At 34.4% G+C, this 25,532-nt stretch overlaps 1 protein-coding gene across 4 annotated transcripts in view; it reads right to left on the reverse strand.

The window, feature by feature from the left end:
* Positions 1 to 9,620: 9,620 nt before the first annotated feature.
* LOC110116067 (exportin-2) overlaps positions 9,621 to 25,532 on the reverse strand; it is a 38,003-nt gene continuing 22,091 nt past the window's right edge. The window contains exon 2 of one of the 4 annotated variants that reach the window (XM_020849513.2): positions 9,621 to 10,114. The gene's annotated coding sequence lies outside the window, so the exon portion shown is untranslated. Of the gene's footprint in view, positions 10,115 to 17,203; positions 17,484 to 17,941; positions 17,963 to 18,016; positions 18,035 to 25,532 lie in introns of those variants that run through there. The other 3 variants (XM_020849514.2, XM_020849515.2, XM_028700635.1) reach the window with 3 other exon arrangements.

Genomic DNA, 25,532 nt, shown 5'->3' on the forward strand with positions numbered 1-25,532 from the left:
ATTTGATGGTAGCCTAACAAGGAATCGAGGAAGCTCATTATAGGATGACCTATAGTGGAGCCGACTAAAGCGCTTATCCATGATAGGGGATAACCATACTTAGGACATACCAAGTTCATATTGGTGAAGTCTATGAATATTCTCCACTTGTTTGTTACTTTTATACCATCACTATATTAGAGATACAATTTGAATATTAGACTTCCCTGATGATGTTGGTGGCAAGCAATTTATACCTCTTCTCGGATACATCCAATGAGTAATAATACAATTTTTTTGGATCTTCTGCTTAATGGGAATTTTTGTGTTTAGTCAATGGTATATTCCTTTGTTGATGCCTAGCATTTCTAATATTGTCCACATGAATACATCAAAATTTTCATAGAGAGTTTATATCAACTCATCTCAATGTCCTCTCCTAACCGACGTACTGATTTTGAGGTTTATACCTAGCTCAGTGGCTATGGTGAGTATTTCTTTGGCGGATTCAGTTCTTTTATTTCTTAATCCTCGCTCCACATCCAGGTAGAGGATTTCATCAAATGAGCTTATGGGACCTATTGCTAGTAGAAAGCAAGTGGGTAGCTATTCTAGGTCACCTCTCACTATGAGTTCTCTTTCTTCAATAGGAAATTTGACAGTGATATGGTATGTGGATACCACATCTATGAAAGTATTTAATAGAGGCCTACCAAATATGACATTATAGATTGTGGGAGCATAGATGATGATAAAGTATACCATAGCAATGTATTGATGATCTCCTCAACTTAAGTGATAGGTAAGGCAATTATCCCGATGTTTCTTTATGCTCCCCTGAGAATCCATAGAGGAGTCCCATGGTAAAAATGTGCTTAGAAACAAGCAGATTAATCTTGTCAAAGATGGCTTTAATGATAATGTTCACGAAGCTCCATGTGTCTAATGGAATGCTACTAATCTAATAGTTGGTGATAAGGGTGATAAAAACTACTACTTCATTATGTGGCTACCTCTGGTTAATTCATTCCTGCCATTAAAGGTGACAAGTGTGTCATCGAGAGACCATATGATTGATTTTGAATGGACATCCTCAGCTTATAGTGGCATCTTTGCTAGTGTGGGGGCTTCTACATGTTTGTCGCCTAGGATGGTGGGGACTACTCCGGCGATGTGGATGCTCGAGCTAGCTTACTGTCATTGGTGCTTTCTTATGTGGGAGATTTCCTAGTCATTTTTTTATATTGGTAAGAATGAACACCTTGATTTTCTCAGATTGGATAAGTTCTTTGATTAAGTTCCATAAGTGGAAACACTCTTCAGTGTCATGTTCATAGTCCTTATGGAAGGTAGAGTATCTGCTGGTGTCGTGGGAACTACTTGTTTTTATTTGCAGTGACTATCTGAAAAATTCTTTGTTTTGTATAACCTCTATAAGCTTGGCCATAGATACTCTCAACAACATATAGGATGAATATGTTTGAGGTCAATGGAAAACCTTTATGTATTCCTCTTTAGGTGTTAACTATGCTTCTATTGTTGGTCTTGGTTGAACTAACATCCTATATGGACAGGGGTGACGATGGTTGCTCTAGAAGTTTTAGCTTTGGCTTCTTCATTCTCAAGGATTGGTTCTTTCTTTATCCTTTCCTAGATGGAAGTTTCTTTTCATAGAGACCTCAAGACGAGTAGTGATCATTAAAGTTTTAGCAACATGGTTGTATTCTTCTACATTATCATGACTATTTATAAGAGCTAATAGCTCTACCAAAGTCTTTGGCAATTGCAAGTTAGTCACAAACCTAAAAGGACCTTCCAAAGGTCTATGAGTTAGGACTGCTTAGGTGATATGTAGTTTTAGGTCCTTGACATCAAGCATTTACCTTTGGAACCATAGTATGAAGTTTTCCAATGATTATCTGGGTTCCATAAATCTTTCCTAGCTTTCATAAATTGACTCTTTATAAATTGAGAAAATGAGGTAATATCATTCCTAAGCTTTGTAGTTTTTTAGGGTTGAAAGTACTTTGCTAGGAATTTACATGTCAACTCATTCTAAGTGGTTATAGAGCCTATGGATATGAAAGTCAACCACATAAGAGCCTTGTCCCTTAATAAAAAAGGGAACAAGAAAATTCTAATGGCATCATCAATGACATGATTATATTTAAATGTTACACAGATCTCCAAGAAACTAGTTAAATATAAGTTCGGATCCTCAACAAGAGTTCCCCCGAAGTAAGAGTTATATACTATTTGGATTATGAAATGTTTTAATTCAAAATATTTAGCATAAATGATTTTTTTAATAAAGCCCAATGAATTTCATCTTTTAAATTATTGATATACTCCCTAAGAGGTCAGAGTTAGTCTTGATCTTGCATTTGTTTATCCATTTCCATTCCCTAAAGTCTTTTTGTATTTTTCAAAATTTTTTAAGGTTCTTTTTCATCTTGAAATCAAACAACATAGCTCCCTTATTGGATATATTAGACATACACAAACAATGCATTAATGATGGAACGCAACAAAAAGAACAAATTTAACAAAAACTTGAAATAAGTAAACGAGTTCAATTAATCAATCAAATTGAAACAACAAAAATAGGAATAAAAAATGTAAATTTTATAAGCAATATACTAAATAAGTAAAATATACACTTATAGTTCCCCAATAACAATGTCAAAAACTTAATGGTTGATGGGATTTGTATATTCTAGATACAAAAGTGCACATATCGATCAAATATTAAAGGAAATGAGAGAGGTGTCAATCCCATGTGGAAACAATGTACCCTATGAATGTCTCTAGTATTGCCTACTCAAGGAAGTGCTGAGCAATATGAAGGTGATGTTCTACAACTACTCTTTTTTTTTTTGAAAGAAGCATAAATGCATTAAGTAAAAGAGACAAAAGAACTACAAAGTTGATTCTTCCTTCATCATTTGAACAAATGAAGGAGGAATCTTATCCAAGGTAATATCTTCCCAAATAAAACTACTAAGAAGTCCATAACTAGCACACAAGTCCGCTAGTTTATTTTCTTCTCTACTAATGCATTTAAAAACAACATAATTAAATTTATTGAAAAAGTTTAACTCATCTGAATTCTTGAAGCCAAGATCCTTAGCATTTTGAATCACCTTAATGACGTTGTAGTTGTCACTCTCAATAATTGCTCCCTTGTACTTGAACATCCAATCTTTTAAAATGCTCTTCAATGTTTTGATAGCTAGAAACTCCAATTGGTAAATGTCCCAATGGATAGAAGAGTCCCCAAAAGCCAATAAGAATCTTCCTTTATGATCTCTAATAATACCTCCAACTCCCGCTCTATAAGAAGAACAAAGAGAAGCATCTACATTTATTTTTAACCAACCGAGTGGCGGGGGTTGCCAAACATTCAACAGTCTACAAGACTGATTAACACCCCATAGTTCCAGTAATTGGTTAAAAATCAAGTTGGAATAAGCAGATTAGCAGATTGCTTGAATAGCAATTGAATTGGCACTTCCATTTATTCTCTCATGAATCAATATGTTTCTAGCTTTCCAAGAAAAGAATATCACATTGAAGTAGAGATTAAGAATCATAACATATTCTTTTTTAATCTTTTGAAACCACCTGCAGATTTCTTGAAGATTGCTGAAGACGGGTAAACCAAAGCCCCATTTGTTTAATAAATCACCCACTCCGTCTATCTGATTTGCAGTTTCATTCGCTTCATTGCATACTAAACCATCTTTTCCCATAGGAAACGCCCTGTCCACTTCATTCCGGATTGAATTTCCATTATCAGGAATTATCTTTTCAATAGGAAGTAATTTGGAAGGAGAAGCTTCATACCCGTTACCAAACATAAAATTAGATGGAGATTTACTCTTCTTGACTTCGATTGATGAAATCACATTCTTACCTTTACCAAATATTACCGGTTCCTTCTTCTCTAGATAACCTCCTTCATTAATGACCAAGCTTGTACCTCTACCTTTGCTTTTGTTATTCAAATTTGAATTCCTGTCACCAAAAGCCGGGGGTGATGATGTGAAAGCTCTAGCCGAAGACTTAGCGGAAGGACGTCGATCATCATTTTTAACTCCGGCCGGAGGTATCCGGCGAACATCCGCCTCCATTCGTTTTCCGTGAAAACCGCGGAAAACGAAATTTGAAAAATACCGTTGAAATGCTTAACTTCTTCACAGCTTCTCTCTCTAGCTTCTCTCTAATTGTTCTACAACTACTCAAAATGTTAAAAAGATAAAGACACTCATAATAAAAGATATCTTGGACTTATGATAATGAATTAAGAAATGTTTTTTTTATGTAGACTCATCTATGTTAGTTTTAAATCATAGCATATGAAACCTTAGATCTATGTTGATCTTTCAAGGGTGTGAAGAAAGACATTTCACCTCTTTATAGTGATGCATCTCAACTCTCCTAATTATTCTAACATTCCTACATCAAGGTAATATATTACACAAGATTTTAATTTCGTACATAACCACTCCATAAATTAAATGAAGTTCGAGTCCAGAAATAAGAGTCTAAATTAAGAACAACACAATTCATTCACATCATAAGCCCAAAACTAGAAGCTATGCTAGCCATGGACTTGATTTCACTCAAAATAAATTTAATTTCAAATATCATAAAAAATTACAAGAGTATTAGTGGAGAAAATAAAATCTAGAATAGCTTTTACAATAACTTCCAAATAATATATACTTCCTAGAGTGAATTCCCTTACACACACAATCACTCTCTACCTTATCTCCCTCTCCTTCTACTATTTTCAACAATAAAAGGATGACCAGCCCTCAACAAAACAAAAAGAGAACTATTTATACTTAATACATATAAACTAACTCAAGTGTCGTAATGTTGGGCTAACTCACACGATATTCCCAATAAACTTTTATTAACCTCAATTTCACAGTGCTACATGCGATTTGGCATCATAACACTGCAAGCAATTTGGCAACGAGGCACTGCAGGAAATTTGGTGTCGTGGCGCTCAAACACATGATTCAGCACTACAGTGCTCCATATGTCAGTGATAAGGCAATAACTTATTTGTAAAAAATTACATAATGCATAGTACAACAATTTTCCTTTTGTGGTCGTTAATAGTTCTATGGAGCTAGATGATGTTTCGCTAGGACACTAAATTAATTAGGAAAAGGAAAGAACGTAAAGCATCATAATTCTCTGATCTGACGTCCATGCATTAAAGGACCAACGATACTAATAATTAGGCATTGCAATGTTGGTATAGACTTTAAAATTTCTTGTCTTTATCTAGAAATTTTTCTACACAACATCAACTTAAATGCACATTTTCTCTCAAAATTTATACAATAAATAGTAACACAATTTTTCTTAACATAACCTTCCTAGATAGGGCCTCAGCGCTAAGCTCTACTACAAATTTTGTGAGATCCTCCACTACGACGCTAAAGTGGAGGCACTCAGGTGCTATGGAAAGATATGGCACTATGGCATTGCTTATGTAGTTTTGTGGTGCTGATTCAATTTTATGATTTTTTAAATTTTTCCTGCACAAAAGATAAGGATAAAAAAGCACAATTATCATAAAATATGTAATTTGGACTTAACAAATTTTCTCTTATCATCACTTTAATGTAGTGAGCCCTAAATTTATTTAATATTGAGTTTGTGACATGTAATTTTTATATCTACTCTGGCATTTTAATAGTCGAACAACAAAATTTTATTTTTTTCCCAATGGGAATAATAAGAGGATTCTTTTGTTACTTAATAATGAAGGGTTAATTTGAAGTGTTTAGCTTTAATCTTCCTTTGAGATGAGTGCTGACATTGAAATTTTTAACTCCCTATTACTAATTCCAATTTAACTTAAAGATGAGTTTGAGATTACCATTCTCAGCCTCACTCATATAAGCTTGAACCATTACCCTTGCTGTTAGATTACTCCTAGAAGTGTCTCAAGCACTCCTCGTTAATATAAATTTCATTCTGTTCCTTTTAGAAAATTTTATAAGTTCTCTCCTAGCTTAGCTTAAATGGAAATCCTACTCTAACCCAAGCATAGGTTGAATAATATATAGCTTTAAAATGAATATAATATTTTTCTAGATTTATAGATAAACTTAAGAAGAATATATTAATCTTTCAAATCTAAAATTATAAATTTAGTTCAAATCAATTCTCTTCAAGTAGTTTTAACTCTAGCCATCCCTAGTGCAATCTTCTTCTTCTTCTTCTTCTTCTCTCTCTCTCTCTCTCTCTCTCTCTCTCTCTCTCTCTCTCTCTCTCTCTCTCTATTTAACAAAATAGTCCAATCAATGAGCTAAATCTCTTCCGTAAGATTTAGATTATTAAGCCATAGATTAATTGATATAAGTCAATACATTAAGATTTAGGTTGTTCATTATGCATAACTCTCAATGAAAGCCCATGGTTAACACATATTCTCCTTAAAATCGTGGAAAGATAATTAACAAGCTTAATTAAAGGTCTTATGATGGGTTGATGGGACATAAATTATTCAGTAAAAAATCTTTAAAAATTACTTGATTTCAAGATCGTTCTACTTAACTTATTTGCTCAATTCAAAATTTCATATACTTAGAAGTTTCAATTTTAGTGTATTTATCTTATTCTCTTCCTCTTTATATCAAGACAAGTTATCAATCAATGTAATAATATTTTATTAGCTTCTAAGACTTTTCAAAGTTATCTAAATTTAACTATGCCTATAAATAAAATCTTATTTTATACTTTTTCATTAATTGATTTTTTTTATTTATTTTTTTTTTATTTTTTGCTTGAGCAAATTTCATGTGAAGAGTTTTCTTGTAGTCACTTTACTCTTTAGTAAAGCTTATTGATTAACCCCCTAGGGATTCCATTAGTCCATATTTATTTTTTCTCAGCGTTATTCTTCCTATTTCCCATCACAATTCTCATTTCCACTAAATATCCTTACGCTTAAGTTCTCTCAACTCCAAAACATGTCAAATCCCTTCAAACCTCCGTTAAATACTCCCCACATCTCTCATTAACTTCTGAGGCACTCAACTTCTCAATAATCCTATGACACATTAATCAAAATCCTAACATAGAGATATGCTTTTTTTATTATAAGCAATAGAATTAAAATATTATACCTCTTTATTAACTAATCCAAACCCCATAAAAATATGGCCATTAGCTCCCTCCTAAAACTTTGACTTGAATTTCCTCTCTATTTTCTTCCAAGCAAAACTTTCCCTTCGATAGCTTATTAATTTCAATGTCAAATTTATCTAATCCCTAAATATACATTTCACCACAATTCAAATAACCCTTTCACCACCACCCTAATAGGACACTAATCGCGTTCTTACATTCACCATAAGGATCATTTAGACCCTAAATCATATTCGTAATAGATCTAAGGACTCTATGAAAGAGAAGTTCAAGGAGCTTGAAGATACACATCACCTACAATAGAAATAAAAAATATATATGGCAGTATTTATTTTTTTAAGACAAAAATAATTTGAGGGACATTGCAACTAAGATTTATTTCTTAAAAAGGGCTATTATTTCTAACATAAAACTTTAAATCTCCTTATTGAAAGTTATCCAAGATAAACAAGAAAACTAAATGTTCTTTGGCAACCCTATTGGAATTTGTTTTTCCAAATTATTATCGCCACCACAAAATATCTAACATAACCTTTGTTTGAACGTCCCGTAAACTCATTTAATAACATAACCATATATAAAAGCCATAACTTTCTTTAACTGGAATTAAAATAAGTTAGCTTAAATTTATTTTTATGAGATGATTATTTAGACTTTGTAAGCTTTTTGCATTTATTTCTTTTTAAGAGGGTTTCTTTCTTTTACTAAATTCATAATTTTTTTTCTTTTTGCATGCATTAGAATATATTAAGCTAATATTTCATTGTTTTAGGATAAATAAAACATTCACAAAAAAGATCAAAACTATCTAAATAGAGCTTCAGAATTAAGTGGTCGTGCACCCTTTCCTTTTGAAAAATATGTTGGCCTCAATTTCATCTTAATTACACACATAATCTCTCTCTATCTATCTAAAACATATCCCTCTTACCTTTCTCTAATTTCTTACTAAAATATAGTTACTAAACCCCGCATATTGATATATCTCTAAAAGCTATCACCTTAGATTGAGTAGAAGAATTTTAAAATACTGTAAATAACATTCACCAAATTGTAGAAAGAAAAATTCAATGCTATTAATGAAATTGTTAAAATGTTTTAAAATATGTTTTAAATACTGTAAATAATTTCTCAAGGTATACTACATAACTTTATTATTAAATTCCAGACCTCACCTGAGCCTTAAACTAGAGTTGATTAGTTTAAAAGACTACTAGTATGATGAAATAAATTAGATAAGACTATAATTATCAATGATCCTTGCTTCAAAATAAAAGTTAAAGATCCAAATTTTGATGGAATCCATGATCCCAACAAATTTTAAGATTGGTCGCAACTAAAATGAAGGATTTTTTTACGGGTATAATATAAATGATTATTAGTGAACAAATTTTAACAAGATCAAACTTATAAGGCATATTAAAATTTATCCAACCAACATCTTAATAAAAAAAACTTGGGAATTATAGAAACCAATAGACTTATGTTGGGATTAAAGAACTTTTATATGCCAAATACTATCCTGCATTTAAAAACAAATATCTATATAACTAACTGACACTCAAACAAGAAATAATACATATGACTAACTATATGAATGCTTATAAGTAGTAAGGACAAATTGCATCAACCCTAATTAACAACTTGACCAATGAATTTTTCGTTAGACTTTGACATGAAATTAGAAGTAATATTGAATTATAGGATCCCTAAACTATAAAAATTGCTTTCACTTTTCCATAATGATAGAGAAAATAGAAGAAAGTTATCCCCTCTACAAAACCTAAGAGCTCATCGTATTCAACATTCACATATAAATCGATTGCTATATCATCTGTCCCGGCCTCAAATATATCATCATCCACTAGAACTTAACAACCCAAAACTCTCCCAGAACTCACGAAATAATCACATGTCGAGCCATTGTATAATAAAAGTTTTATTTTTAGAAGAGATTGAATCTCTTGAATATAAAAAATTATGAGAAATTTTTGGAAGATCAACCTCTTTTAAAAAATAACGTTGATTTAGATGATACACTCATAGCTATTATAAGATGCCTTCGAGTGGCTAAACTATTTTTTGAAGATTAGTATCAATTTAATATTTTTTTTTTTATTTGATAGACACTTCTAATGAGAAGAGATACAAAATTATTATCGTGCGAGTGCAACTAATGCTACATCCGCTAGTTCCCTTATTCAGACAAACAAAAAACTTGAATCTCACCGAGTTATTTCATGCCAGTTGGGTTAATGACACATCTCTACGATTGAATTATAATTGTTTGCTCCAATTAAGATGAGTATTTATGGGGATCATATCTAATGTAATTTTCTATTCATAGACATAATCCATATTATATTTGGTAGACCCTTACATTAGTTTAATCCTGTCTCCGATCCTAATTGAATTTTTTGTTTAAATATTAAACAGCCATTCTAGAACATTTACATACATTTATCTTTCTTGAGAAGACAACATAATTATTGCTCCATGCAAGTAACAACCGGAAAAAATACAAGCTGGATGAAACAAGACACTTCTAAGGAAACGAGGGTCAACCTATAAATTTTTTTTTTTTTTTTGGGTGAGGGGGAAACAGCACTACATCCCAGCACTACATAATAATTGACTTCTTATCTAAATTAAATGATATTTAAATTAATACTCTTACATTTAAATATCAATCAAAACTACATGGACAAAACAAACTCAGAAAGCATCATAATAGTCAGAAGTGAGATCGCTGCATACCTTTAGAATGTCCTACTTGCTAAGGATCCAAACATTTCTTTCGCCTCTAACCGTATTAGCAAGAAGTTCCAATCCAAAAGAGCAGTGCTATGATTTACGTTGCTCAAAGAAATAAGGCTCATTTTATGACTGTAGTGGCCAGCAAATTCCATGTGCGAACTTACATAACTTCCTCACTAATGGTAGAAAGACTCCATCAATCCTAATAATTTCAATCACAGACATCCAGGAAGACAGCTAAGATAAATTATTATTGTAATTGCACCAGTATAAAGTTAAATCAGGTTTTACAACCATTCGATTTTATAAAGATTAATATCCGCAATTCAACAAACCACACTATTATTCAATTGTAGTAACTGCTAATGTAAAAAAAAAAAAATGCAACTTAAATTTTCTTAACAATGGTTATAGCCTTGGCATGCTAATTTAGCCTAATTTTCTTTCTAACTAATATACATTTTTGCTGATGACGACTCTTGGAATTTTATTTAACTACGGGATAAATAGATAAAATAGTAATTTTACATTTAGAAAGAAAATAATAGCTAGAAGCACCTTGTTTAATAGCATGTATAAGAACAACAGTTAAATGCCTAGGTCGAGAATACAACCTGCACTATTGGCATTAATCAATATCTTCAACTGTTTTAATTTTTATTGTTTTTAAGTTTTGTCAGTGTGTCCATATTTGCATTTCAATTAAATTGAGAGGGTAGGGTATGGTAGGATAATGAAGGTAGACATTATCAAGATCTCATGGCTCTGGAATCCCAAAAATCCTAGACTGCTAAATTGGCAACTATGGTTGCCTCAGCCTAGGTATCATAAGGAAACTGAAAGGACTATATGAGTTTTGATTTTAATTGATTGATGAGCTCATTCAAATAGAAGCTAACCTGTTGGGTTTGGGGCTTATATCTATTGGAAAGCAGGAGTTTCGATCAATAGGTTTATTAGCCTTAAGCAAACCAAAAATGGTTGGCTTGGGGCGTTCTATTGGAAGATAAAATTTAATTTGGATGGGATTTGCTGCTCCATCTAGGTATTGCCTAGAAGACGATGCCAACTTACAACCTCTACTTTCAGCATACCTGAATATAAGACTTACAACTCAAATATTAGAGTCAACCAAAACGTGAACCTCACGACCCTTTCTTGTATGCAAGATAGCTCACATTTTTCAATTTTCTTTTTTTTATTTCATGGGCTTAATGGCTTTATATCGGTCCAATAGACTGGGAAAAATGGCACTTATAGCCATCGAATAGTCCAATAATTCAGTAACTTCAATAGGAGTATCAAAATTAATGACTTTATTTGTTCAAAATATTAAACGAAATAGGACTTACAATACAAACCTAAGTTTAAGAATAATTCATCACGAGTATTGTTACCTTAAATTTGGGATAGCCAATAAATGCGTAACTTACAACTCAACATCATAGGCAAGATAGTCCAATGGTTATGACTTACTAAGACCCTTAATCAATTGAGAGAAAGCAAGACTGATCTCAGGTCAATGCCCTTTGAGTTTGATCAATTGAGTCAACATTATGAATATTTAAATATCATTTAATTGATACTTTTTCTTCGAAGAACTTGCATGAATATTGACACCCAGTAGTCATTTATAATATATCTGTAACTTCATATTCTTCTTGAGCAATAGAGTTGTTATCTCGTTCATTGACGCTCACCATAATGTTAAGAACTCAAATCAAATTCTTGAACAATTCTAATTGTTTTAAGTGCTCTAATTTATTCTTGGAAGTTGAACTTTCTTCTGCATTATAAAAAACAATATTGTCTCCCTGATTTTTTGAATGTTCACATATGTTCGCAGGACTTCATCCTTTATTCAAGGGATACGTAAATAATAACTAAAAACCTATTATGATAGGCTTTTCTGAGGAAATGGATTTAGACTCCTTTACCTGGAGGAAAAACGCATGGCTGTTAGTAAAGCCACCGAATTGCACACTTCTGTTTGCAGGACTTCATCCTTTATTCAAGGAGAAATAAATAATAGATGAAATCCTATTATGATAGGTTTTTCTAAAGAAATGGATGTAGACTCCTTTACCTTAAGGAAAAACGCATGGCTATTATTAAAGCCACTGAATTGCATGTTAGTTACCATTTAATGCTTAAAATGAGGCTCGTCTTCACATGTGACTTGATAGTTACTTCAAGAAGGAATACGCAAGGAAATTTATCATTTGCAGCAAGACCGATAGACATTACGTATTAAAAAAAAAATGAATTTTAAGTATAACTGCAAACAACTTATTTATGCCTTAGGCAGTTTCCTTATCGGGTAAGGTAAGATTCGTGTATTGTAGCAATATTTAGGTTGCTTAGAACCATTGGTTTTTTATTAATTTTTGTTGCGTCCTGGAATATTCGTGGCAGTAGAGAAACATATATAGTTTAATGTCTTAACTTTGTACGAAGATTAAACACACAATCAGAAAATATAGATGGTGCAACATTCATAAGAGGCCCTAGAGTTTTTACATCGAAACCCCTGAAAAGGGGGAAAAACCATGGGACCTGGTCCAGTTTGGAATGATCCACTAGTATTTGCAGTCGTTTACAATGGAGGCCCTGCCCTTGGGAGAAGGCCTTGGCTTGATATACACCATATAGAGTGTATTATACTATGGGAATTACAATCATCAACGTAGACATGTTTGTTTGGTTGGCATGATCATAGTTGGCAAGTGACGAAAGTCGGAAAGTCCGTAGTCGCGTGATGGTAGTCGATGGGACTGTAGTTCGTGGGAGACGGAGGTAGAAAGGACAATAGTCAACGATGGAAGTCAGAAGGACCATAATCTGATCACTGAGGTAGGAAGGACTATAGGTGACCAGGTGTAAGTCTAGTGACGAGCAGAAGTTCGAGCATTAGGTGGTGGTCCAGCGGAAGTCTGGGCCTCAGGTGGTGATCCATGGGAAGTACGGGCCTCTGGTTGTGGTCCGTCGGAACTTAGGGCCTCATGCAATGGTCCGACAGAACTCCAAGCCTCAAGTGGTGGCCCAGCGAAAGTTCGGGTCTCGGCGGTGTTCTAGTAGAACTCCGGGCCTCAGGTGGTGGTCCGGCGGAAATCCAGGCGGTGGTCGAGGAGGCAAGGAGGCAAGAGCGATCTCCGATCTCTCTCTTTTCTCCTTTGTCTTTGGGGTCACTTTTCATGAGGAAAGGAGGCTCTATTTATAGATTTCTTGAAGTGGAATGGCATGTTAATAGGTGGAAGATCAAGGGAAAATGGGGAGTGGTTTGGATGGACGGCCGATGTTGAATCCCTTGATCATGGACCGTTAACTAGATATTTGAAGTCTTAATGATGTCGGAATTCCATGATCTTGGGCTCATTGAATTCGTCTCGTCGAGCCGCTCGATTCGATTATAAGCATATCACATTTGGAAACCGTTTGGCAATTCAAATTGTGGTTCGAACCTTCCAACACTACTTCGGACCCTTGATTTGGACCTCTTTGGACTCGGATTCAGTCGATTTTAGTGTTAGTGGATTCATATTCTCTAGACGTTCAGTTCGACAGTAAGTTTGCTAAAATCTAAGTCGGGATGGTTCCAATTTTAATTTTGGAAGTTTCCAACTTGATTTTGCCTCAAGATTCATATCCGTTCGGGCGTCAGGTGAAGGTCCGGCAAAAGTCCGGGCCTCAGGCGGTGGTCCGGCGGAAGTCCGGGCCTCAGGCGATGGTCCGGCGGAAGTCCGGGCCTCAGGCGATGGTCTCGCGGAAGTTCGGGCCTCAAGTGGTGGTATGGCGGAAGTTCGAGCCTCAGGTGGTGGTCCAGCAGAAGTCAGGGCCTCAGATGATGGTCTGGCAGATGTCAGGGCCTCAAGTGATGGTCCGGAAGAAGTATAGGCGTAAGGTGGTGGTCCAGCAAAACTCCATACCTCAGGTGGTGGTCCGACGGAACTCAAGGCCTCAAGCGGTGGTTCAGAAGAACTTTAGGCCTCAGGTGGTGGTCTAGCAGAAGTCCTAGCCTCAGGCGGTGGTCCGGCAGAACAACCAGACCTTAGGTGGTGGTCCGGCGGAACTTCGACCAGCGATTGAGGAGGTAAGGAGGCAAGAGTGATCTCCGATCTCTCTTTTCTCCTTAGGCTTAGGAGATCCTTTTCAAGAGGAAAGGGGGCTCTATTTATAGATTTCTTAGAGTGGCGTGGAATGTAAATAGGTGAAAGATCAAGGGAAAATGTGGAGTGGTTTGGATGGATGGCCGATGTTAAATCCCTTGATAGTGGACCGTTCACTAGACATTTGAAGGTCTTAATGATGTCGGAATTCCATGATCTTGGGCTCGTTGGATTCGTCTTGTCGAACCGCTCGATGCGACTATAAGCATGTCACATTTGGAAATTGTTTGGCAATTCAAATTGTGGTTCGAACCTTCGAACAGCGCTTCGGGCCCTTGCTTTGAACCCATTTGGACTTGGATTGAGTAGATTTTGGTGTCGTTGGGTTCGAATTCTTGAGACGTTCAGTTCGATTGTAAGTTTGCTGAAATCGGAGTTCGGATGGTCCAAATTTTAATTTTGGAAGTTTCCAACTTGATTTTGCCTCGAAATTCGTGCCCGATCAAGATAATTTTTTTTATGATGAATCAGTTATGATCTTTGTATAAGTTTGCATTTTATTTTATTTTATGTTAAAGGTAAAGCACACTATGCCATGCTTAAGATTAATAAGCACGCAGGATCTCCTATGATCCCAATCTAAGATTGCATTTTTTGGCCTTCTACATATGATACTCTTGAGGGCATAAAAACTATCGTTTTAATTTTTTTTTATTAGTATTCCTTCATTTATGCTCCGCTGACATTCTTATTATCATTGTGTATGTAATGCTTGCAGTTGAGTTTCCCTTTCTTTTATTTAGCTGATATGAAAGGAGTTAAATGATGCCCCATTTTCATCATACTCCAAATCAAATATATTGTCCATTGAATCTGTTAAATTGTTAACAGACTCATCCTCATCAACGATCAAAATGACAATAGTCGTGCCCAACACATCTAAAGCAAATAGCAAGTCAATGTAACCAAAATTGTGAGACACTAAAATTGGTCTCAGCTTAAGCGTAACATGGAGGCCTCCATCAAACATTGACTATGTATAGTCATTTGATGCTGAGGAAAGCTCACCCCATATCTGAATCAAAGATCAACAAAGAGACGAGAAACTCTGGCTAGAACAAAGATCAATAGAGTGCAAAGGGTGGCCTACCCAACCATATCAAATATCAATGTAACACAAGTTCTTCGATGCTGAATAGCCTAGTTTCTTGTATAGTACTCCATTTGTTTCTTCATCGGTGCCTATCAAGCTTATTAGTATACTTGCAAGAGCTTTTAAAGAGGGAAGGCATTAGATTGCAAGTAGGAGACATGTAGTGGTCTACGATATAGGTCTCGATGTGGAGATCATAGGCTAAACCATGCAAGGTAGAGAGTGGGAAAACCATGTGAGCCGCAGGATCAAAGAGTCTATGTAGTGCATGCGAGAAGAAAGTAGAACAAGTCGCATTTTGCATGGGGAACAAGGTTGTGACGTTTCCAGAGCTACAAGAAAGAGAGTTTCTCATGAGCTGAGGTAATGATGCACAATGGACAAGTAATCAATGAGATGGGGGGTAATCGCATGGTTGATGAGGCAAAGAAGGCGAAATCGATATCTTGAGTCAAAAGCTCTCTTGTTTTTTTTACCAATGAGCAATATATATACACATATATATAATATACAACAACAACAACAACATCAAGCCTTTATCCCACTACGTGGGGTCGGCTACATGAATCCTTTTTCTCCATTGTGTCCTATTAAAAGTCAAATTCTCATTTAAATCTAATAAAGAAAGGTCATTCCTAATATTTTCTAACCAAGTCTTTTTAGGTCTACCCCTACATTTCTTAACATAAGTCAAATCTAATACCTCTACTCTCCTAACCGGGTCATCGCAAGGCCGCCGTTTTATGTGACCAAACCATCTAAGGCGACTTTCTCTAATCTTATCTTCTACTGGAGCTACTCCAACCTTTTCACGTATATGCTCATTTCGTATCCTATCTCTAAGGGTAAAGCCACTCATCCACCTGAGCATCCTCATCTCGGCCACACTTAACTTAGTATTATGCTTCTCTTTTAAAGGCCAACATTCGGCACCATAAAGCATTGCAGGCCTCACTACCATCTTATAGAATTTTCCCTTAAGTTTGAGGGGTACATTTCTATCACATAACAAGCCCGATGCATTCCTCCACTTCAACCATCCAACTTGAATTCTGCTGATAATATCCCCATCTATTTCACCATCACTCTATACACATATATATAATATATACTACAAAAATTAAAATAGCTTAAATATGACATTACAAAGTGAAAAAGTATATATCATCTAATTTAAATCTCAATTAATCAAATATTTAGACGAGGGATCTCTTATACTTCTAAAAGATAACATTCACTTTCTCTCCTACTCTCCCTCTCCCTATTTAATAAATGTGTTCACACTCATGAACAACACAAGTGTGCCCAATCACATGCGTGCATGCAAATAAAAACATGTGTTTGAGTGATTTTGCATGAGTGTGAACACATTCATCAAACAAAAACACATAGGATCGTATCAAAAATTTACTTTGCAATCATAATAAGTATCTCATTTGAAAGTTAAATAATTAAAATTATTTTTAAAAATAACTTTTTTCATATCATCACTCCTTTTGAAGAAAATTAAATCAAGCAATTATTGAAAAATACTGTAGGTGAATGAATCATAGTTCAAAAATTCAAATAATTGTGCATGCAAAACAATAAAAAGAAGCTAAATTGAGATATACATAATGCTTACTAAACATCATGACATGACTAAGCTAATCATACAAAAAATGGGAAAAATAATGCCAAACAAATGATTTCATGCTCAATAAACATCATGAACATGCCTAAGCTAATAATACAAGTAATGAGAAAAATAATGCTTGAGAAGTGATTTATAGAATTTTATGCTAATCATTAAATCTGAGAGCCACATAAAAATTAAGGCATGCTTGGGGTGATGGTGAGAGCCACATAAAAATTAAGGCATGTTTGGGGTGATGGTTTTATAGTACTGAAGAAAACCTAACAGCAAATGTTGTCTAAGATGCTTAGAGGTCAAGGATTCATTAATGCAGCCTAGGATGAGATGCACATTGAAAATACATAAAACATCACAATCTACTTGTTATCAACTCTCAAGTTTCAACTCCAGAAAAAAAACGAGTAACCTGTATTACAAAAATAGCAACACTTCTATTATTCCAAACAATAATCTTATAAAGCCAAAATATGAATCCTCGCAAGAAAATCTAAGAACAAATATAAAATTTTAGCAACAACCAAATTTACACTACAAAAGGATTATGGAACATATCAAACTTGACAAAATGTCAATAAAGGATACAAATTTGTTCAAAAGTAAGAACAATGATAGAAATCAACTAAATGAAGAGCCGAGCCTTAGAATGATGCAAGAAAAATTTTCAGGTAGTCAAAACCTACAACACAAAATTCCTGAGTATTTAGAGAGAATCCGGAACCAATAGATTATATTAAAGAATCACTAAAATAATAGTTATGAACACATTTTCAATTTGGCAGTTCAGTAATTGAAAATATTCAAGAACAAGAACTGTTACTAGAAACTAACTAAATGGTTGAGATTTCATTGTTAATAATATAGCCCCGTAAACTATAGTTAAATCTGTGCCACAAGCTCACTCAGAAATCATTGTAAAAGCAAGATAAACTGTTGGTTAAAAGTTGTAATAATTTCACAAAAATTAAACGCCTTTACTCCTGCTAATTTCAACTGAAAAAAAAAAACCGTAGGCAAGCATCTTTCAGCCTGTGCTACTGCACGCGAGTCAGTATTATAGCAATTATAACTGATAAAAATTTGATTGCTGTTTGAGAAATTCTCTTCAAGGCTTTTTGAAATAATGGCACTCTCTCTTAGCATTGTGTTTAATCAGCTCTAAGAAAAAAAAACAATCAGTGCCTCCACTTGGCATGCTTCCAATGGGAAATGATTCCCACACAGTTAAGCCTAACATCAAAATTAAGAACAAGAATTATCAAAAGACAATAGTATGCCTCTCAAGAACTTGAACCAAGCTCAAACGTTAAAATCCCATGTTTCTATCCACTGCAGTAATTTTCTATCTCAATATATTGAAAGTTGGCTGAATATAGGATGATAAATGTTCAACCCGATATAATTCATTTTGTAACTATTGGTCTACATCTTAGCATATATGAACTGTAATTGCTAAGAGAAACTCACTAAGACGTAATTGTTGCTAATATCTTCACCAACTCCTTGGAACAGTGATTCATTTGACACAAACTCCTAATAAAATCACTCGTGTAATAAGTTTTGTTTAAACACAACGTAGCAAGAGATTTAAGCTCCACGGTAATAGAAACTTATTTAAATATATTTCAGGCAATTACCTAAATCAATCTCTCACAGGTTGAAATAATGGGGAAAAATGTTAAAAAGAGGCATCGCTTCACCAAATTGAACCGACTAATTGCAATAACAATCCATTCAGTTCAAAATGTTTCAACCAAACTTATAATTGAGTGATACACTTAGTCCTTTTTGACATTGATTTTTTACTGACTATATGTTCTAAGACGTCAGAATTAATTTTATGATGTTTGGTAAAAACTAAGTCAACATACGCGAGGAAAGGTTTTGTTGTAAAAAAAAAAAGGAGCTTATGACAAACTAAGCAAACACTTCTAAAAATGCATTTTTATTAAAACGGTGTTTTGAATTTGATTCAAGACAAAAATGCCATAATCTATTTTGATATTGTGGGCTCCGAAAATTCGTAGTGGAGGAAGGTAGTGACGGGAGTTAGAGAACAAAAGAAGAAAAAAATGTTTCATCTTTTTTGCCCATTTTAACGACGTAAAAATGAGCACGGTAGAGGTGATCCACACACATGGGAAAAGGGCCGCTGACATTCGGTGCCGAATTGCAGAACTCACACAGTACCAGACGGCATGAGATTTGTGCAGGATTTCGGGCAAGGCTTGGTAAAGGTGATAATTTTTCTTTTAAGCCCCTTTTTTTCTTTTGGCTGTTTGAGTAAACTTTAGCAGATATTACAGCAAAAAAATCAAACAGTTTATTTTATTTTCAATTATCATGTTTGGAGATTTTGTGGACAAATATTATAAAACTTCGTTCTTCTTTAGGGGTTGTCCAGTTGGATATTGTAAAGAAATATGCATTTTAAAAAAAAAAAAACAGAATAATTAAAATATATGTATTTTAAAAATGCAAGAGTTATTTAATTGAATGCAAACCAAATGCATTAAGGGGCCAATTGGCTTATTGGAAAATAAATGTAAAGTAAAATGAACTGTTGTATCAAATGAATGCAATGTATTTAAAATATTTGGAGTTATTACAATGAGTGTAAAATAAATGAAGCTTGTTACTTTTTTTTGTTTAGCTTGAAGTGAATGTTATGTCAAGCTCAAAGATAGTGATGGTTAATGACTAGCAACCAGCGGATGTCGGAGAGCAACATGCAATGACAGATGATGGCGGCAAAAAGTTGGCCGGTAGTGGCAGTGACAGTGTCAATGGGTGGCGGCCAACCAAATGTGGGCGACCACAGATAACGGTTGGCGGTGGCGAACAGGGAAGGTGGTGACTGGTGGCAACTTGATGCATGCAAATTTCAATTTATTTTAGTTTTTTTATTGTAATTTGAATGCTATAGTTTTTTTATTTTTTTTATGCTACCATATGATGGAAAGCATCCAATGATCATGAATAGGTAGTGCTTGGGCTTGGAAAACTTTGGGTGTGCTAGCTATTTGGGTTACTTGGTTCTTGGGCTGCTAGTTGCTTCTCGGGTTAAGCTTGGCTACTCGGTTTTTGGCTGTGTTTTTGATCTTCTGTGTGTCAACTCATTAATGTTTGATCTGCTATTTTTCAGCTCATTATGATGAGTTGTTCTCCTCCTTTTTAGCTCATTATGTGGAGTGTCTCTTGCTCTTTCCCCTTCCCTGTGGCCCTTCAGTTTTCCCTGTCTAGCTGTCTGTTCCGGTTCCCGTGGCTACCTGTCCTGATTCCCCTGGCCGTCCATTCCTTCCCCCTTTGCTGCCTTTTCTAGTTTCCTGTGTGGCTTTTTAGGTGTTTTTTCTGGACTGATTGTTGGCTTTCCATTTCCCCTTACCTGATTGGTTTGGTTGGAGGTGGTTCGGCTATTTGGCTGTCTCCTTTTCTCCTATAAATTTGAGGTGTTTCGAAGCATAAGAGGTTGTTGATTGTTGAGCTAAGTTCTCTAAAAAAAACTGAGGGTTTCTTCTTTGGAAGGCTTGCGAGCTTGTCCAATTCTCTCTTCCTCTCTACAATTTCATCTTGGGCATCTTATCTCCTTCTCTCCGCAAGTTTCACTCCACTTGTATCTTTCTTCTTGAGCTATTGGAGGTGTTGGTTGGCTGATTTGGTAGCATTTGCCGGAGTAGTTTTGGTGGACATTGGACCTTGTAGCTATGGTGGACCCTTGGTTTGCATGCCCTTAAGCACATCTTTTATATTGCCTACTATTTCGTTGCATATGAGGAAACTGCTTGTCAGTTGTTCTGAGAGTAATGGTTTTTATTTTTAATTTTGTTTCGTTTGTTTGGCTTTCGTTTGTTTTTGAAGTTTGTTTGCATGTTGGTATTCTAAATGTTGAATCGAGTCATGTTCTACTAGTCCTGGTGTTCTTCTCTCTTGGCTCTTCCTATCTAGTTGTCCGCATTACAACTTGTGGCAATAGCAGAGACCTAATGATTTTCAAATACATCAAAATTGAATTAGAGATGCATTCCAAATACCTTTCTTTTACTTCAAACCAAACACTAATATTTTAAAAACCCTACATTTGAAATACTTTTCACCCCTTCAAACTAAAAAAACCCATAAAATATTTTCTGTAGTAATAAACTTTGAATTCATTAAAATGCAACAAGGACAATCATGGGTGACAACAATTGATGCGGGAGACAACGGGCAACAGCATTTATTGGTTATAATAGCAATGAGCAGATTGCAACGACAACAAAAACATGTGGCAATACTGACGAGCATAGGTTGTGAGATTTAACGGCAAGAAATATGTGCAATGCAGCCAATGGGAAGTGGTGGGAGATTGGCATCACAAATGAGCGTAATGCGGGACTCAGAAATCACCCAATTTAGGCTTTTTCCAATAGCAGGTAAAACATAAGTTTTCGGTATTCCAAATTCTTCAAAATTTTTATCTGAATTTCATTTAATTCATGTTTTATAACACACAAAATTAAAATAGAAAAAAAATGAATGCAATAACTAATAATGCAACCAACCGAAAAACCCCTAATTGTGTTTATCACTACATAAATTATACTTTAGTTTTAACTAGCATTATAATTTTAATTTTACTCAGACACATGTTTATTGATTAATTTAAGATGAATCTGATTCATATTATTTTCTTATAACTAATCATGTCCATTCTGGTCATTTAATCACTGTGTTACTTTGCAGTTGTTTCATCTAACAGTACTATCTATCACAACATTTTATAAAACAAAATTAACACTACTTTGCCAAAGTCATGCTCTTTTCTAGACAAAACAGCAGAACTTTCGATAACATCACCATACAGAGGAGCCCTAATAAACATGCATATCTTGAATCATAAATTTAAAATGCACATTTCAAATATTCATTAGTTAGAACAATGAAAATCACAATATTGTTTAATATGAATATAAAAGTAGTCAAAAAAGATCCATGATCAATTGTTATTGTGTTTTAAAACCATTCAAGTCATATAACCATTACTTGATAGGTAAGCACTTCAATATAAGCCTAACATGATCATTATTAATCCACAATTTCAAGGAACTAGATTCCCCCCAAAACCCAACAAAAAAAGGCAAACAAAAGCTTAATCCAAGAGTTGAAATTTTCTGGTGGAGGGTGAGGAGGTATGCCATTCCAACTAATGACTTTTTAAAAATATAGAAGACTTTGGCATAGTGACCTTTGTGCTAGAGGGTGTCAAGAGGTTGAAAATTACTCTCATATTGCAGTAACCTGCGAATTTTTAGTTAATATTATCTGCACGTTGAGACAATATGGATTTCAAATTTTTATTTTTCAATCTTTGGCAATTTGTTTAGCTGAGCTGAGAGAACTCTCTAAGCAACATATGAATATTGTAAAGGTTTATTGTACAATAGTTTTCTATTCCTAGAGAAGCCGGAATGATATCAAGCATGGAAAGTCTACTCCTATTTTGGTGATTGCTGCTAATGTGTTATCCACAGTCATTTCTACGAATCCAAACTTTTTTTTTTTAACGAATCCAAACTAGTTGACTAGGGCGCTAGTCTCCATATGGAGTTTGAAAACTTTTGGCACCCTCTACCTCTAGATTGGATTAAGATCAATGTGGATGCTTCTCTTTTGGACTCGAATCTTGCAAGCATTGAAGGTATAATTAGAGATCATAAAGGTAGATTTCTTCTAGCATTTGGAAAGAAGAAAATCCATTGGGATATCAATCAGTTGGAGATGGAGGCTGTTTTTTCAATAAATGACTTCATACAATCTTGGATGTTTGAAAGCAGAGGCAAAATAATAGAAGGTGATAACATTAATAATATCAAGTTCCTTCAAAATTCCATGAGGAAATCAAGGTGGCAAGTTTACGAGTAATTATTGTTTCTGGACACCGAACGCGTCCAAAGACCAATAACAACGCGCCACATCACTTGGAGCTCAGTACCGAGCACTCGGTATTGCTCGGTATATGTCCGGATTTCTAATTTTTTTGTCCGGGCGTAATAACTTTTCCAAGCTTACACTTCATTTTAGGAGAAACTACTCTTTCTTAATGACCTTAATAAAGCTTATTTTCCATCATACCTCAAGATAATGTAACAAAATAGCTGATTTGTGCGCTACTTTGGCTTTAGAAGAGAGTTTTTTTTTTATTATCTTTCATTTAGTAACATTCCTTCTTCTTTGTTTAGTTTAATAAAGAAGGAATGTGATAGTTGTTTTTCCTTTTGGTAGTTTGTAATAATTTCTAGTTTATTTAATGCTATTTGCATCTTTAAAAAAAAAACCAATAAATGGAACTCTAAAGCATTCAACTACAAGTATAATATCATGAGATAATAAACACGTTGTTGAAGAGAAAAGGCTTTCAAATCAAGGTCTGACAATTCAACTTCGACACACCATAGCATTTTCAATAACCTAAAGAATAAAATACATCAAAACAATATCATAGATTTTATACGCTACACTTTCAAAGCAACCCTTTTAGAAAGGAAAATTTGACTTTATATGCCTCATAATATCCGAAATCAAAGAAATATGCCTACGATTTATGTTTTTGGTTAAATACGTCCAAATGATAATATTATAAGAAAACAACCTCATTTATTACAAATCAGAGTCAAAGCCCTTAATGCATAATTATGCAACCTTTCTATAATAGAAGCTCCTTATCATTCTTCTTCATAGCACCTTCTTATTTGACAATCATAAAGCAAGTGCTTTTGGGTTGTAATAAAATTATACGGCAGTTGTATATTCATTCATCATCTAATTTGGGCTAGTGATGCTATACGTTTACCTATTTTAGCTTTTAAAATATTATTAGCACTATAAACCTGTTATGATTCTTGATCTACATCAAGAAGGTGAAGGCACATTTTAAGCAGGTGTGGACTCCTTGAGGAAGAAGAGAAAGAGGAGAGATTAAAAAACGAAAGCAGAAATCTTTTCTGAAAAGAAATTACATCATTAGAGGTCTATTTACAGTGTTTATATAAACCGGTTTTGGGTTTAATAATAGGCTAGACAAACTAGTTCAATATAATTAAAAATAAATAACTAAAATGGGTTAGGGGGTTGGTTAAATGCTGAAATAACATGAATTGCAAGCTGCTGTATTTGGCTCATTACTTGAATTGTTCCTTCACTTGGAGAGCCCTATGTCCTTCTTTTTCTATGATAAACTTGAAGCATTTTATCATCTTGGTACTGAATTTCTAAATTATTCATATTCTCGATAATTTTGTTGCACTATAATATGTTGTTGCTTAACACACTCATCATCATGAAAAACAACCTTGTCCTCAAGGTAGAGAGATTGAAAAGAAGCTGAAATAGATGAAAAAGTTTCCCAAGTGACTTCATCTAAAAGAAAGAGTTTCCATTGTAAAAGAACCTGACGGTGAGGTTGGCCACGAAGTTGTATGGTTCGCAAAGCTAAAATTGCATATGGACGTAGAATGGGTTGATTGTTGAGACTAAAAAATGTGAAGAGTAGTGTTTATTGGAGAAGTGCCTTTAAAAGGTTTAAGGAGAGAAATATGGAAGACTTAGGTAAATTTTGCTTTTGGCAGGTAGTGACAGTTAGTAGGCCATGGGACTTATAATAGATTAAATGGGAAATGGTTTGAAATATCGTTTTACCAATTTAGAATGTGTGTGATCGACTACAAAAATTGCCAAAAAAGTTGGACTTTAGCCATAACTAAATCGCCAATGGATAAATTTAAATCATGACGATTTCTATTAGTCATTATTTTCATGTGATAATGGGCCAGATATATATTCTGATGGGTGTTGTAAAAGGATGCTACAGTTTGTTAATAAAGTATCTGTAGCGTAACGTCAAAAGTACCACGATGGTATGATGGAATGGGTTGTGGTAATCTACCATACAGAGCCTAATAAGGATTCATTTGAATAAAATATAAAAAAAAAAGGATTATAACAAAGTTCAGCCCAACAAAGAAATGAAGACCATAACCTTAGAGTGGTTGTGGTAGAGGTACGAAAATGATCTTCTGAACAACGATTGAGGACCTTGGTTTGTCCATCCATCTGTGGATGATATGTAGAGCTATAGCAAAGAGTGGTATCACTCAACGCAAAAAGACAACGCTAGAAATGATATAAAACAATGTCGTCGCAGCCGGACACAATTGTCTTAAGAAAGTCATGCAATGTTTGGCAAAAGGTTCAGCTACTCGAGAGGCAGAGTAGTTTGGAGGTAATGAGCCAAAATGAGCATATTTATACAAACGATCAATTACTGCTAGCATGGTGGTTGTACCCTTGAGTTAGGTAAGCTAGCAATGAAATACATAGATAAATCCTCTCGTAATTATAATGGAACGAGTAAAGGAGTTAATAGACCGACGGGGGTAAGGGCTTTAATTTCTTGGCATGTACGATAATTATTAATGAAATCAATGGCATCTTTATGGAGCCCAAGCCAAATAAAACTAGCAGAGATCCTTTTAAAGGTTTTGAGAATACCCTGATGGCTGTCAAGAGGTGTAAAATGAAATTTAGTGAGTATCTAATTTTAAATGATGTGTATCTAATTTTAGTGAAGAAAACTTACTCATATAGATTTGACTTTGAAAATAAAGAATATTGTCTCGGATTTGATGATCTGAAGGAGAGAGCTCGCCTTTAGATGGTTGAGAAGTGAGATGAAGGATATCAGAAGATATAA

Source organism: Dendrobium catenatum, unplaced genomic scaffold (genome assembly GCF_001605985.2).
Source record: "Dendrobium catenatum unplaced genomic scaffold, ASM160598v2 fragScaff_scaffold_1560, whole genome shotgun sequence".
Classification (NCBI taxonomy): domain Eukaryota; kingdom Viridiplantae; phylum Streptophyta; class Magnoliopsida; order Asparagales; family Orchidaceae; genus Dendrobium; species Dendrobium catenatum.